This window comes from Equus quagga, chromosome 14, assembly GCF_021613505.1.
Source record: "Equus quagga isolate Etosha38 chromosome 14, UCLA_HA_Equagga_1.0, whole genome shotgun sequence".
NCBI lineage: Eukaryota > Metazoa > Chordata > Mammalia > Perissodactyla > Equidae > Equus > Equus quagga.
Window position 1 is genome coordinate 89,411,017 of NC_060280.1, and position 15,933 is coordinate 89,426,949.

General features: G+C 40.8%; 1 protein-coding gene across 5 annotated transcripts in view; it reads right to left on the minus strand.

Moving 5' to 3' along the window:
- The window catches only part of LOC124252285 (zinc finger protein 426-like), a 31,443-nt gene extending 18,554 nt beyond the window's left edge, over positions 1–12,889 (minus strand). For all 5 annotated transcript variants that reach the window (XM_046685569.1, XM_046685568.1, XM_046685566.1 and 2 more), the window contains exon 1: positions 12,539–12,889. The gene's annotated coding sequence lies outside the window, so the exon portion shown is untranslated. The remainder of the gene's footprint in view (positions 1–12,538) is intronic.
- Positions 12,890–15,933: the final 3,044 nt, after the last annotated feature.

The window sequence follows — 15,933 nt, forward strand, 5'->3', positions numbered from 1 at the left end:
CCACCTTTCCATTTTACTTATCAGTTTCATTTTCCACTCAATTGGATTTCAAATTTATTCATTTCTCCCACAGACTAACTTCATGTTTCTTAAACTGTCTTTTAATATTTTTCATTTGAAGGTTAACTTCTTTGTGTTAAAATTCAATAACCTTTGGAGTGATATCAGCATCATGGCAATTGAATTCTTCCGTTGGTTTCTTGCTCTAAGTTGAAACCAGTAGGACATCCATAGACCAACAAAGGACTCTGCACAGCACGCCAGAAGACCCAAGTAATCGATACATCTACACATCCGAAGGTGGGTTGACGGACCTTCCTGGATGTGGTGGAACCAGGGGAGCAGAGGTGGCAGCTCCTGAGACCGTAAGTTCCAGGATCTGTGGCTACACCTGCAACCAGAGGCTCCAAGAACTGAGGTAACACACATGACTGGAAGCCCAGGAATCCAGGAGCCATGCTACTGTAGCTGCCCGCAATCCCTGCAGGCCTTGACTGGAGCCTCTGAGAACTGCAGTGACACCTGTAACCCGGCACCCTCCCTCTCCCTTGGTGGCCACACCTCCAACACTGGCCCTTCCACCAGCAGGGGCTGCATCCAAGACCCAGATAACCCTGGCAGTGACAGTGGTGCCCGTGACCAGACACTGCAAGTGACACAGCAGCACTCATGGCTCAGCCCCTCTGCATCCTCAAGCACTGGCAGTTGGTACGTATGACCTGAGGTTTCAGAGTCACAGTGGTGCCCATGACCCAGCCCTTGGCACTGCCCCTGATACCAGCCCTGCCAGCAGCAGGTGCTGCATACAACACCCCAGGTCCCTGGTAGCAGTGGCGGTGCATGTGACGCAAAGTTCCAGGAACCACAAGGTATCAGAGACTAGAACTTAGGGAGCCCCAGTGGCACTGGTGACCCAGGTACTCCTCCCAGTGTGGTGGTGAGAGTGTCATTCATGAACCTGGGCAACCCAGAAGCAGCTACAACACTTGCAAATCTAGCACCCCCAGGAGTATTGCTGCCAACACCCCCAAATAACCCAGGAGCCCCAAAACAGGGGTTGCACAGGACAGCAGCATTCCAAGCTGTGGAGAGCCAGCAACACTGAAAATGGGCCCAATGACTCCAGTCCTCCCTAGAATTGCACCTGCAATTTCCACCCCCCCCCCCAACCTATAGCAGCAATACCTGCAGACCCAACAAATCAGACGAGGTGAAGGTGCTCGCGACCCCAGCTACTGCCCAACTCTCCCTGTGTACCCTACTGTAGTGAGGGAACCTATAACCCAGGCAACCCCAGAAGTAGAAGAGGTTCTCATAGGCTGGTGACAATGGGGGTGACATTGTAGGCAGCAAGGTACCAGCAACCTCAGAGGCACAAAAAACACAACGAAGGTACTGACATCTCCTCTGGGACAGACAGTGGAGGGTGGAACGTTCAAGCTCACAAATACAACAGGAAGCTGCTCAGAATCAAAATAAACAAAGCCTTACCAAAATAAGAAAAGCGTTTCCTACCCCAAATGCACTGACAGAGAAGTGCCATGAAGAACAACAGTAACTCAGTATCATAAAAAGAAAATGATATTTCTCCAGAAACCAAACTTGATGTCATGGAAGACTATGATCTAACTGACAGAGAATGCAACATACCTGTCATGAAGAAACACAACCACTTTTAAGAAAACTCAAGACAGTTCACTGAGCTCAAGGATAAAATTAACGAACAGAAGAAGTACTTCACCAAAGACATTAAAACTCTATAAGAATGAAAAGAGGAAATTCTGGAGTGGAAGAGCACAATAAATGAGATTAAGAGTAAAGTAGAAAACACTGGAAAGAGAAATCTAGACACGATTCCTGTGGAAAGTAGAGAGAACTAAGATTTCTCAAAAATAGAGAAATGCTATTAGAAATATCCGATTCAATCAGGAAAAGTAACACAAGGATAATGGGTATCTAAAAAGAAGAAGAGAGAGAAACAAGCAGGGAGCTTAGCTAAAGAAATAAGAGCTGAGAACTTCCCAAACGTGGGGAAGGAACTTGATACATAAGGACATGAAGCTAATAGAACACCTAATTCTCTAAATACAAAATGACCTTCTCCAAGGTACATTATATTAAAAGTGTCAAAAGTCAATGACAAAGAAAGAATATTAAGAGTGGCCAGAAAGAAGAAAATGATTTACAGAGAAACCCTCATTAGGCTATCAGTAGATTTCTCAGAAGGAACTTTACAGGCCAGGAGAGAGAGAAATGATATATTCAAAATATTTAAAGATAAATACTGGCAGCCAAGAATACTCTATCTAGCAAAGTTATGCTTCACATATGAAGAAGAAAAAAGGCTATCACCAACAAAAGTTGAGGGAGGTCATCATAACTGGACCTGCCTTACAAGAAATCTTCAAAGGAGCTCTTCTATCTGAAACGAGAAGACAAAGGTATACAAAGCTTTGAGCAATATGATCAGTTTAGACAAAATCGGAAAATTTCAACTCTCTAACAGAATAGGTTGCTATGCAATTATAACATAAAGGCTAAGTGGAAAGAAAGCATTAAAAATAACTATAAGCAGTTTACCTCGGTCACTAACTCACATTGCAAAAATGGATAATAAGCATTTCAATTTGGTCACTAACTCAATGCAAAAAGGGATAACTTGTGACAACAAAAATATACAATGGGAAGAGGGAAAAGAGGGAACCTGCAGAGGCAAATGGAGATAAGATGCCATCAGCACAAAAAGGACTCTCTCATCTATGAAATCTTTTATACAAACCTCATGGTAACAGCAAAACAAAAATTCAGAGCAGAGTCACAAAACATAAAAAAAACAGGAAACTGAGAAACACATCACAGAAAACCACCAAAATGAAAAGGAAGACAGAAACACAACCAAAAAGAATGGAAATACAGAAAAACCAGAAAACAAAAGAGAAAATGCCAGTATTAAGCCCTCATACATCAATAATCACCCTAAATATAAATGGATCACATTCACCAATCAAAAGACACACAGAGACTGGATGGATTAAAAAACAAGACCCAGCAATATGCTGCCTCCAGGACACTCATCCCAGCTCTAGAGACAAACATCAGCAGAAAGTGAAGGGAAGGAAGATGATACTCCAAGCAAATAGCAACCAAAAAAAAGCATGTGTAGCCATACTTTCATCAGACAAAACAGACTTCAAGGCAAAAAAGACAAGAGACAAGGATGGACATTATATTATGATAAAGGAGCCATTTCACCAAGAAGACAGAAATTTAATTAACACATATGCACCTAACATACGGATACCAAAGTATACAAAGCAGCCATTGACAGAGCTAAAGGGACATAGTAATAGTAGGGGACTACAATAACCACTAACATCAATGGATAGATCATCCAGAGAGTAAAAAAGAAACACTCGCCTTAAATGAAACAAAACACCAGAGAGACATGATAGATATAAAAAACATTCCATAGAAAGCAGCAGAATACACATTCTTCTCCAGGGCACATGGAACATTCTCAAAGACTGACCATATGCTGGGAAACAAACCAAGTCTCAATAAATTTAAGACTGAAATCATATCAAGCATCTTTTCTGACCACAATGGTATGAAACTGGAAATCACTTACAAGAAGAAAGCTAGAAAAGTTACAACTATGTGCAGACTAAACAACATGCTAATGAACAGTTAGAGATCAATGAAGAATTTGAAAAATACCTGGAAACAGAAAAAATGAAAACATAACATATCAAAACCTATGACACCCAGGAAAAGTGGTATTAACAGGGAAGTTTAAAGCAATACACCACTACCTCAAGAAATAAGACAAATCTCAAATAATCTAACACTACACCTAAAAGAATTATTAAAAGAAGAACAAGGCCCCAAGTCAGTAGAAGGAGGGAAATAATAAAAATCATGGAAATGAATGAAATAGGACTAAAAAGACAACAGAAAAGATCAATGAAACTAAGAGCTGGATCTTCAAAATGATCAACAAAATTCACAAACCCTTAGCTAAACTCACTACAAAAAAGAGAGAAGGCTCAAATAAACAAAATCAGAAATGAAAGAGGATGGGTCAGCCCTGGGGCCCTAGGGGCTAAATGTGGCGTGCTGCACTTTGGCAGCCGGGATTTGGATTCCTGGGCGTGGACCAACACCACTGTCTGTCAGTGGTCACACTGCGCTGGCGGCACACATACAAAAAAGGGGCAGATTGGCAGAAGTTGGCTCAGGGCAAATCTTCCTCAGAGAAGGAAAAAAAATGAAACAGAAGAAATTACAACAGACACCACAGAAATATAAATGATTATAAGAAAAAACTATGAAAAGCTATACACCAACAAACAGATAAACTAGAAGAAATGGATACATTCTTAGAGTCATACCACCTCCCAAACCTGAATCAAGAAAAAACAGAGAACCTGAACAGACCTATCACAAGCAAAGAGATTGAAACAGTAATCAAAAATCTCCCTAAAAACAAAAGGCCAGGACCAGATGGCTTTTCTGGTAAATTCTACAAAACATTCAAAGAGTTACTACCTAAACTTCTCAAAGTCTTCCAAAAAACTGAAGAAGATGGTATGTTTCCTAACTCATTTTACGAGGCCCGCATTATCCCAATACCAAAATCCACTAATGACAACCCAAAAAAGGAAAATTACAGACTAACATCACTGATGAACACACATGTACAAATACTTAACAAAGTACGAAACTGAACACAGCAATACATTAAAAGGATCACATTCCAGGCACAGAGGGATGGTTTAACATCTGCACATCAATCAATGCAAAACACCACATTAACAAAATGAAGACTAAAAATCAGAGGATCACCTCAACAGATGCTGAGAAATAATCTGACAAGATTCAACCTCTGTTTATGATAAAACTTTCAATCAAATGGGTATAGAAGGAAAGTACCTCAATATAATAAACACCATATACCACAAACTCACACATCATCATACTTAAATGCTGGAAAACAAAGCTATTCCTCTAAGAACAGGAAGAAGATGAGGATGCCCACTCTTGCTGCTCTTATTCAACACAGCACTGAAAGTACTAGCCAGAGTAATTAGACAAAAAAAGAAAGAAAAGGGATCGGAATTGGAAAGGAGTAAGTAAAACTAATCAGTATTTCCAGATGAAATGTTTCTATATGTAGAAAACCCTAAAGAATCCACCAAAAGAACTATTAGAAATAATTAACAAATACAGAAAACTTCCAGGGTACAAAATCAACATGTGAAAATCAGTTGAATTTCTATACACTAACAAACAACTGGAAGAAAGAGAAGCAAGAATACAATTCCATTTACAATCATATCAAGAAGAATACAATAACTAGGAATAAATTTAACCAAGGATGTGAAAAACCTATACACTGAAAACTGTAAGATACTGTTGAAAGAAATTAAAGATATAAAGAAATGGAAAGATTTTCCAAACTCAGGAATTGGAAAAATTAACACAGTCAAAATGTGCCTATTACCTAAAGCGATCTATATATTCAATGCAATCCCAATAAGAATCCCAATGACATTCTTCACAGAAACAGAACAAAGAATCCAAAAACTTATATGGAATAGCACAAGACCCCAAATACCCAAAGCAATCCTGAGAAAAAAAGAGCAAAGCTGGAAGTATCACACTCGCTGATTTCAAAATACACCACAAAGCTATAGGAATCAAAACAACATGGTGTTGGCAGAAAAACAGACACACAGATCAATGGAACAGAACTGAGAGCCTAGAAATAAACCCACACATCTATGGACAGCTAATTTTTGAGAAAGGAGCCAAGAACATACAATAGAGAAAGTAAAGTCTCTTCAATAAATGGTGTTGGGAAAACTGAACAGCCACATGCAAGAGCGAAAGTAGACCCTTATCTTATGCCATACACAAAAACTTACTCAAAACGGATTCAAGACTTGAATGAAAGACCTGAAACCATCTAACTCCTAGAAGAAAACATAGCCAGTACTCTGACATTGGTCTTAGCAGTCTTTTCAAATAACATGTCTACTCAGCCAAAGGAAAAAGAAGAAAAAATAAAACAGTGAGACTGCATCAGACTAAAATCTTCAGCACGGCCAAGGAAATCATCAACACAACAAAAAGACAACCTACCAACTGGGAGAAATATTTACAAGTCATCTGACAAGGTGTTAATTTCCAAAATACAAAGAATTCATAGAACTCAACAACAACAAAATGAACAACTCGATCAAAAGAATGAGCAGAGGATATGAACAGACATTTTTCCAAAGACAATATACATATGACCAACATGCATATGAAAACATGGTCAATATCTCTAATTATTAGGAAATGCAAATCAAAATTACATTGAGATATCAACTCACACCCCTCAGAATGGCTACAATTAACGAGAGAAAGAGTAACAAATGTTGGAGAGGATGTGGAGAAAAAGGAACCCTCATCCACTGCTGGTGGGATGCAAGCTGATGTGGCCTCTGGAAAACAGTATGGAGATTTCTCAAAAAAAATTAAAAACAGAAATATTATATGATCCAACTATTCCACTATAGGGTATTTATCCAAAGAACATGAAATCACTTATTCAAAAAGAAATATGATCCCTATGTTCACCACAGCATTATTCACAATAGCCAAGTTGTGGAAGCAACCCAAGTGCCCATCAACAGATGAATGGATAAAAATGTGGTATATATACAATGGGATACTACTCAGACATTAACAAAGACAAAATCGTGCCACTTGTGACAACATGGATGGATCTTGAGGGTATTATGCAAGTGAAATGTCACACAGAAAAAAACAATCATGAGCATGACTTCACTCATATGTGGAAAATTAACAAACACATAGATTAGGAGAACAGATTGGTGGTTACCAGATGGGAAGGGGGTGGGGGAAGGTGAAAGGGCTAAAGGGGCACATGAGTTTGGTGACAGATAAAAACTAGACTATTGATGGTAAATATGATGCAGTCTATATAGAAGCTCAAATATAATAATGTACACCTGAAATTTACACAATAGCATAAGCCAATATGTCTAATATGTTATTAATAAAATAACTCAAAAAGAAAATGGGCAGAAAATATGAAAAGATAGCTTCTACAGATAATATAAAGACGGCCAACTGGTAAATGAAAAGATATGCAACATCAGTAATTATCAGGAAAATACAATCAAAACTCCAATGACATATTACCGCACACCCGTCCGAACGGCTATTAAAAAGACAAGCTATAACAAGTGTTAGAGAGGACAGCAACAAAAGCAAATGCTCATACACTGCCTGTGGGAATGTTAATTGGAGAAGCCACTATGGAAAACAGTATGGGGATTCCTCAAAAAAGTTAAAAATAGAAAGTAGCATATGATCCAGCTATTCCACTTCTGGATATTTACGTAAAGAACTCAAAAACAATAATTCAAAAAGATATATGCACCCCAATGTTCACTGCAGCATCATACACAGAGCCAAGACTTGGAAGCAACCTAAGTGCCCATCAACAGCTGATGGATAAAGAAGATGTGGGTGCATCTATATAAAATGGAACACTACTCAGCCACAAATAAAATGAAATCTCACTATTTGCAACAAGGTGGATAGACCCTGAGGGTATTACAGTAAGTGAAATAAGTCAGACAGAGAAAGACAATTAACATATGACTTCCATCCTATGTGGAAGATAAACACACAAACACATACATATAGAGAACAGACTGGCTGGTGGTTACCAGGGGTGAATCAGGTAGGGGGAGGGTGAAAGGAGTCAGTGACAGATGGCTGCTGCCGACGAAATGAAAACACGAACACCGGTTGCTGTGTAGTCTCTCGAGTTTCTCGAGCTCTTTATTCTTATAGCCTCTAAACAAAGCCGGCCTTTTGCCAAAGCAGTGAGTCAGCGACCTAAGCCTGCGCAAGCGTCCCACAATAATGACCTTTCCCCTACACATCTGTTTATAACAGGTTCCTTCATAATGTTTCAAACTCCCAAGGCCCCAGGCTTGTTCCTTTTGAGGAACTGATAAAACACCCTTGTTTGCAAGCAATGTTTTCCCTGGGGCCTTGTGAGTTCACCAGGCAGAACATTCTGTTTGCAGAAAAGTCCAGCCAGCTTTGTGGATGCCTCGTGTGCAAGCACAACCACATTTCATGCCAGGTCTCCTTCAGATGGCAACTAGATTTTTTTTTTTTAAATACTTTATTTTTCCTTTTTCTCCCTAAAGCCCCCCAGTACATAGGTGTATATTTTTAGTTGTGGGTCCTTCTAGTTGTGGCATGTGGGACGCCACCTCAGCATGGCTTGATGAGCAGTGCCATGTCTGTGTTCAGGATCTGAACCGGTGAAACTCTGGGCCGCTGAAGGAGAGCATGCTAATTTAACCACTTGGCCACGGGGCCTGACCCAAGCAACTAGATTTTTGGTGGTGAACATGATGTAGTCTATACAAAAGCAAAACATAATGATGTACACCTGAAATTTATATGTTACAAATCAATATCACCTTAATTTAAAAAAACCCAAAAAACCAATAACCTGTAATCAATCAAACACAGACCAACAGGCCAAATGCTGATCTACAAAACGGTATTCAAATGACAACCACCACTGACAATTCCACACTTCATTATCTATGAACCGTATCACCCTCACAACCCGACAGTCCTTATTCTGCGGTTCAGAAGACAAAAATCCAGAAACACATACGGTCACAAAAACTGTGTGCGCAGATTCATATACCTGTCCTTCGACCAGGGGTCTCAAATGGGGATCTTTGGGCTAAACAGGCCCACCAAAGTGTTTAGTCATGTGGTGCCTGAATAAAATGTTTTACTCTCCTTTCTATTTTGTAATTGAGATATAATTAACGTACAATTAAATATGCACATCTTAAGCATTTAGTGGATGAGTTATGACCATCTCCTATGCTCATGTAATCCCCAGCCTAAACAAGATACACAACATAGTTATCTCCCTACAAAGGCTTCTTGCTCCTTCCAGTGTGTTCCTTCCCCCTTGCTCCAAGAAGAGCAATTTCTGAGTTCCATCAGTTACTAGACACACTATTCTGTAAATGTACATAAGGTAGTTCACATAGCATTTCCAAAGTATATCCTAATTGATTTTTCCTCTACTGTTTAACAATATGGGTAAAATTTATTAAAATCTCCCACTAGAATTGGGGACTTGTCTATTTCTTTAATTCTGTCAAGCAAAGCTTTATATATTTGAAACAATATAATTGAGTGGATACATATTTAAATTTTTCTATTTTTGGAGAAACAGAACATTTTATCATAATGACCTCTGTACCCGTACTACTGCTTTTTTAAAAATGTTGTCTGACATAGGGTTGGCTTGGTTTGGAGAGTTTTTCTGCATCTCATGGGTAGCACTACGTCAGTTTTGGATGCCAATGTTTGCCAGTACAGAGTGGCAAAGAGCCTGGCTCACTGAAGGCACCCAGGGATTGGTGATCAACAGGCAACTGGGATCCTTCACACCACTCTTCATGTATACCTGGATTATAGCTAAATAATGTTCATAACACAATATGTATTAGTTTTCAGAAATATATTTAATTAGCTTAAGAACACAAGGGTGAGAGGAACACTGTCTTCTTCCGAGCACTCATCCACCAGCCTCGGCTTCTCTGCACACCAGTCGGTTGTTTCCCACGGCCTCCTTATCTGGATCCTTAGCGCACTATGTCTTGCACTGATAGTGGCACTGGACTCCCTCAATCCTTTTACCCACCATTCATGACTTGTCTGCACCCACAGGGTTGCTTACTGTCTTCCCAGTGACTGCTGACTACCTCTGGTCCTGGCAACCTAGAAAACAACTTCACCATCCAATGGGCTGCCATCCAATACCTTCTCCATCAAGGTCTGAAGTCTAGTCTTAGGGGGGCCAGCCCCCACCCCAAGTTTGGCTTTCCTTAGGGACTCTCCATCAACTCTAGGACATCTCTTAAAAATCCACCTTACATCTTTATATGAAACTTCTGTTATTTAAATCAAAGTGTGATTTCTGTCTCCTGATTTCACACAGACCCATACACAATTGAGAAGAACAGCGATCCCTGGAGACAAATGAGTAAAGAGGAGATTCGGGGACAGATTTAGTCCGGTCTTTGGACCTAAGCAATGAGCCGAGCTCCTCGCCGATAGGAAAGACATTCACAGAATCACAGTATCAGCACATCCACACGAATTTTATCTTCAGAACCCTTATCAACTGTTTCACTATGGCACAGCTAACTCATTGAGACACCATGTGACAAACAGAGTGGGTAACATAGATACTATCGAGCCTTCAGTGCATTCTGGCACCCTGCATTATCAGCGGAGTCTTCTAGTCCTTTACCTGTGGAGTGATTCTAGCCCCCTAGATGTGTGTCTATAAAAAGTCAAACAGGAGGGGTTACTCTGGATGTTCAGTCAGGGAATCAAAGGCCTGATCTGGGCAGGAGACAGAACCTCCAGGTGGACTACAAGACCACTCTATGTTTATTAACATAAATAATGCTAACATTGCTAATAACAAGTGAATTACTGATTCTGATTAGCTCCTTGAATGAATCTACTACTCATAAAATTAAAACACATCCACACTTTCTTCTATTTTCTTTTGATTCATATCACTTGAACAGATATCACATATTTTTCCCATCAGGTATATAGTGAAGATTAGTTTCCTCCCTCAGCACTTTTCCCAACCAAATAAAAGGTCTCTACTGTCAAATCCGGGCGTAACCCTTGATGCTCTCCCCTTTCTCACCCTAAAAATGAGACCAACCAAATACAGAACGCTTTCCCATCTCCTACTAGCGTCCCTTCCCACATGGCTAACTCCTATGCCTCGTCTTTTTACAACTTAAATATTCATCAACTCTACTTCCTACGTTCACCCACTTCCATATAAAAATAAAGAAAATAATACTGTCCTCTACTTTAGCTCAAGAGCCCTAATAAATTTGTCATAATTCATTTACTTTCTTGCAGAGATGTTTGCCTCCACGAACAGTTTACAAGTTTCCTAAGAACACTTCTGGGTTAAATTTTTTCACTAAGTACTAACCAAGCACTCGAATATTCATTAAGCGGAGGTATATCCTTTAGTAAATAATAAATGAAGGAAATGCCTGGATTCTTTCAATTTCACCTTCTATAAAACTCTCAAATCACTTCATTCATTTTCTTTCCCATAACAATCATCCACATCTAGGTTCCATAATAGCATTTTAAAATTCATTCATCATAAGATTTATCTTGACTCCACGCCTATGCTCATCTTTCCTCAAGTCCATTCCCAAGGCAGGAGTTAGTGGGTTCTATTTAAGCTGTAACGGATTCAAATCACTCTCCTGCTAAAACATCTCAGAAGATTCCACGGCCTTAGAATATTGTCCAGAGCATCTCACTCCCCTGTCCCTGCTCTCCACTCTATCTCCCACCACTGTGTCTGTTCCACTTCTGCGAACCCTCTCTCCTCAGTTTAAGAAATACACCAAGGTCTCAACTATGCTGGATTTTGCTCATCAAGTTCCCTTGACCTGAAATTTCCTCACCCACTCTACAAACCTCACAACAGCTCAAGGACCTGACCAGGTCAATCCTACTCAGGTGTTGGTTTACAACTTAAATACTGATCCCTCCCAATATGTATTGCCACCTCATATTAAGCCTTCTGATGTCCATACCACAAACTTGTCAGCATTCATTGAAAATCTGTATTCCAGGGCCAGCCCGGTGGCACAGCAGTTAACTGCACACATTACGTTTCGGTGGCCCGGGGTTCACCAGTTCAGATCCCGGGTGTGAACACGGCACCACTTGGCAAGCCATGCTGTGGCAGGCGTCCCACGTATAAAGTGGAGGAAGATGGGCACGGATGTTAGCTCAGGGCCAGTCTTCCTCAGCAAAATGAGGAGGACTGGCAGCAGACGTTACCTCAGGGCTAATCTTCCTCAAAAACAAAAAGAAAGAAAAAAAGAAAATCTGTATTCCTAAATGAGACTGGAAGCCCCATGATGGCAGTACTATGCTTTGAGCGCCTTTCTTCTCTGTCCCTGGCACAGTTCCTAGCTCATTAAACAATTTCAGTCACCATTTGTGGAATCTCCAACAACTGCCATTCCCCATAGAAATGTTACAGTACAGTATGCACAAATAAAAAGAACAGAAAATAGAATTACAACGTAAAAATCAAATTAAGACACATAAAATGTCTGCACACAATATAACAGAAACCGAAACAGTACTTTTGAAAACATATTTCTGTATTTTTACTCAGAAAAACAGTAGACAGGATATTCTTTCTGAAAACAAGTGTGTGCAGTTAAAATTAAAATTTGTTCCTTATGTTTCTCCATAGTTCGCAGACATGTTATTAACAAGCGAAGTGGCGTCACCTTTATGTAATGTTCAGAAATAACGCGCAAAGGCCAAATTCTCCGGTGACATTCTGTCGCCCAGGAAAAGCAGCAGAGGCCCCTGACCCATTTTCCCCCGGACTCACAGGCACACGGCGGGGTCGCAGGTCCTGAGGACCGGAGGGCGCGGGGCCTCAGCAACGGAACTCGCACAGCGGAGCTGCTTCTCCTTCTGGGGAAAAGTCTCGAAGGTGACGCGGAGGCTCTGACCAGGGAAGCGCAGGGGACGCCAACGCCCCGCACGGCGCCCTTCCCGCCCCGGCTCAGCGCGGGGCCCAGCGGCCGGGCGGACGAGCGGAGGCCCGGCCTCTCTACGGAGCCCCTCGGGTCCCGGGCCGCACCTGTCCTTTAACGCCCTCCGTGCGCCCAGGGCCCTCCCTTCTCGGGCCGCACCGAAGACAGGGCGAGCGCACAATGACCGATATAACAACTCCACCAGACGCGGAGGCCGGGACAAAAATGACGACGCGAACTAGTGACGCAACTTCCGCTTCCTGCCTCAGGCAGTAAAGGGCGGGTCTCCAGGGCTCGGGCTGCCAATCACGTCCGTCCACTTCCGGCAGAGAACTCGTAGTTCTCCCCGCGTGGGCGCTGATGGGCCCTGGGGTCGCTTGGCGCGGGGCTGGGGGGCGGCAACAGGCTCCGCGGCTCAGGTGGAGGATGGAGGCCGGCCTGTGGGCTGGGCTACGTCCTGGGGCGGGGCCTCTACCCGGGGGCGGGGTTCGGGGACGTAGAGCGAGGCCCAGCGTGGGGTTTAGACGTACGAAGGGCGAGGCTGGGACTGGGGACTCTGGCTGCCTGGTGCTCATCAAAAGCTTTTTTGCCTGCCTGTCCTCACTTGCCTAGAGCCCTTACCATGATTCTTCTGTAATATGCCTCCCAGTCCATGAAATGGTCTGTCTCCCCCAATCGATCAATCCCATATTTAACCTTAATTGCACCTTATTTGCTTTTATTTACGTTGGACATGCTAAACACCGATCATTGATTCCTTTGCATTTTCAGTGTAACAGCCTTTTTCTGTACTTTCGTTTTTTTTCTTCAAATATGTATTTCTTTTTAGTTTACCAATCTTCTACGGTCCAGGGCTTCCCATACTAAATTGTGAAACAGCGCTGATACCAGGCGTTCTTAACTCAGGAATGATTCTAAAGAGTCTCTAGTAATCAGGTTTGCTGTGAGTTTCAGTGGGTGGCCTTTGTGGAGTTAATAAACGTCTGTTAAATCCTGATTTACTAGCACACTTTACTAAGAATTGTTCATGTGCATTATTAAATGTTTTGTGCATCTGATGAATTAATAGCTATTTTGCTACAAAAACAGCTGTTGCTTACAATAGTGTTTAACAATTAGATAGCCAGGAAAGTCTTTTTTAAAAAATAATTTCTGGGTTTTCTGCCTTGCCTTAAAAATTCTCTTTGAACTCTAGATTAGAGACAGATTTCTTAATTTTCTTCTAAAAATGTTTTTAATCACATTTTAATCCTTAATCCTCACACAGTATATTGGTATGTGGAGTGTGATACTGGATGCAATTAATTTTCCTCCAGTAAGACGGTCAGTTGTTGTGGTATCATTTATTGATAAACTATCCTGACTGACTGATTTGAAGTTCCATCTTAATTAAACAATAAATTCCTATATATACCTGTATAAGTTTCTAGACTCTTCTCTGCCAGTAATATTTATTTATGCCCATAAAACGCTCTTTTGATTACAATAGTTTTATATTAACTTTTAATATTTAGGGGTAAAAATATAATGGTAGGTAATGTGTGTTGTATCTTAAGGGCTCTAGGTGCTTCGGAGACATTAAATTTTTTATGCAGCTAAGGATGTCACTACTCTCATGATTTTCTCTTTGGTTCATGTTTTGGAACAGCTATATTGAAAACGAATTCACATGCCATACAATTTCCCTGTTCAGAACAATACCATTCCATGTTTTTTAGTATGTTCAAAAAGTTATGCAACCATCACAATTTTAGAACCTTTTCATTACCTCCAAAGCACCCTTTGGCTGTCATACCCCCATTTTCTTACTCCCTTAATATCTAAGCTGCCATGAGTCTACTTTCTGTTTCTATAGATTTGCATTTTCTAGATATTTCTTGTAAATGAAATCATACAAACTTTTGTCAATAGTTTCTTTTCACTTACTATGCTTTTCAAGGTTCATATGTATTGTAGCATATATTATTCCTTTTTATTGCTGAATGATATTCCATTGTATGGATATAATGCATTTTATCTCTTGATCAGATGATAGACATTAGCATTGTTTCCACATTGTGGATGTTATGAATAATGCTGCTATGAAAATTTGTGTGTATCTTCTTCTGAAGACATCTTTTCACTTGTCTTGGTTTTTGTATCAGTCAGGGTTCTCCAGAGAAAGAGAACATATGTCCCTGGACCATATTCTAAGATCAGATAGATCATTTATACATATAAAAATAATATAATGAGGGGCCGGCCCTGTGGCCAAGTGGTTAAGTTCACACGTTCTGCTCTGGTGGCCCGGGGTTTTGCTGGTTCAGACCCTGGGTGCGGACATGGCACCGCTCGTCAAGCCATGCTGAGGCAGCGTCCCACATGCCACAACTAGAAGGACTCACAACTAAAAAAAATATACAGCTATGTACCAGGGGGCTTTGGGGAGAAAAAGGAAAATTAAAATCTTTAAACAAACAAACAAAATATAATGAAATTTATTTCAAAATATATATCTAATGAAATTTACTATAAGGAACTGACTCATGACTATGGAGGCAGAAAAGTCCCATGATCTGTTTGCATTTGCAGACAGAATGCGAGACAAAACTCACTCACTGACTGCCTCATCTACAGCTCATTGCTCAAAGTTTCCACCTGCTGTCATACAGGCTTTAAGGATTAAAGAAATCAACCAAACTTCATCAACTCAGCTTTATTTACTCAGTTCATACAATGCCTTGCCTCCACCACATGGAGGTTTATTAGAGAACAAAACAGCAAGAGAAGATGGAGTGCCACCTTTGTTTAGTTGATTTGAATGTCCTAAAGAGGCAAGTGGGAAAACTAATACAAAATCAATTCACATGAAAGTTTTTTGAGTAAAAGATTTTATTTTGGTGATAAGCATGCAATAATAAATCACAAAAGGTGACCCAAAAAAGCTAGAGGCCAGGAAACCCAGTGATGCATTTCAAAGGCCTGAAAGCCAGACAGCCAACGGCACAGCTTCCAGTCCTGTCTCAAGGCCTGAGAACCAGAGCACCAAAAGCAGGGGAACATTATCCCCGCTCAACAGTGCGGCAAACAAAGAGAATTCAACTTTCCTCCACCTTTTTGTTCTATTCAGGCCCTAAAGTGGATTGGATAATGTCTACCCACATTGGCGAGGGCAATCTGCTTTACACGGTCTACTGATTTACATCCTGATCCCTTTCTAAAATAGCCTCATGGTTGCACCCATAAATAACATATTCCCAGATATCTA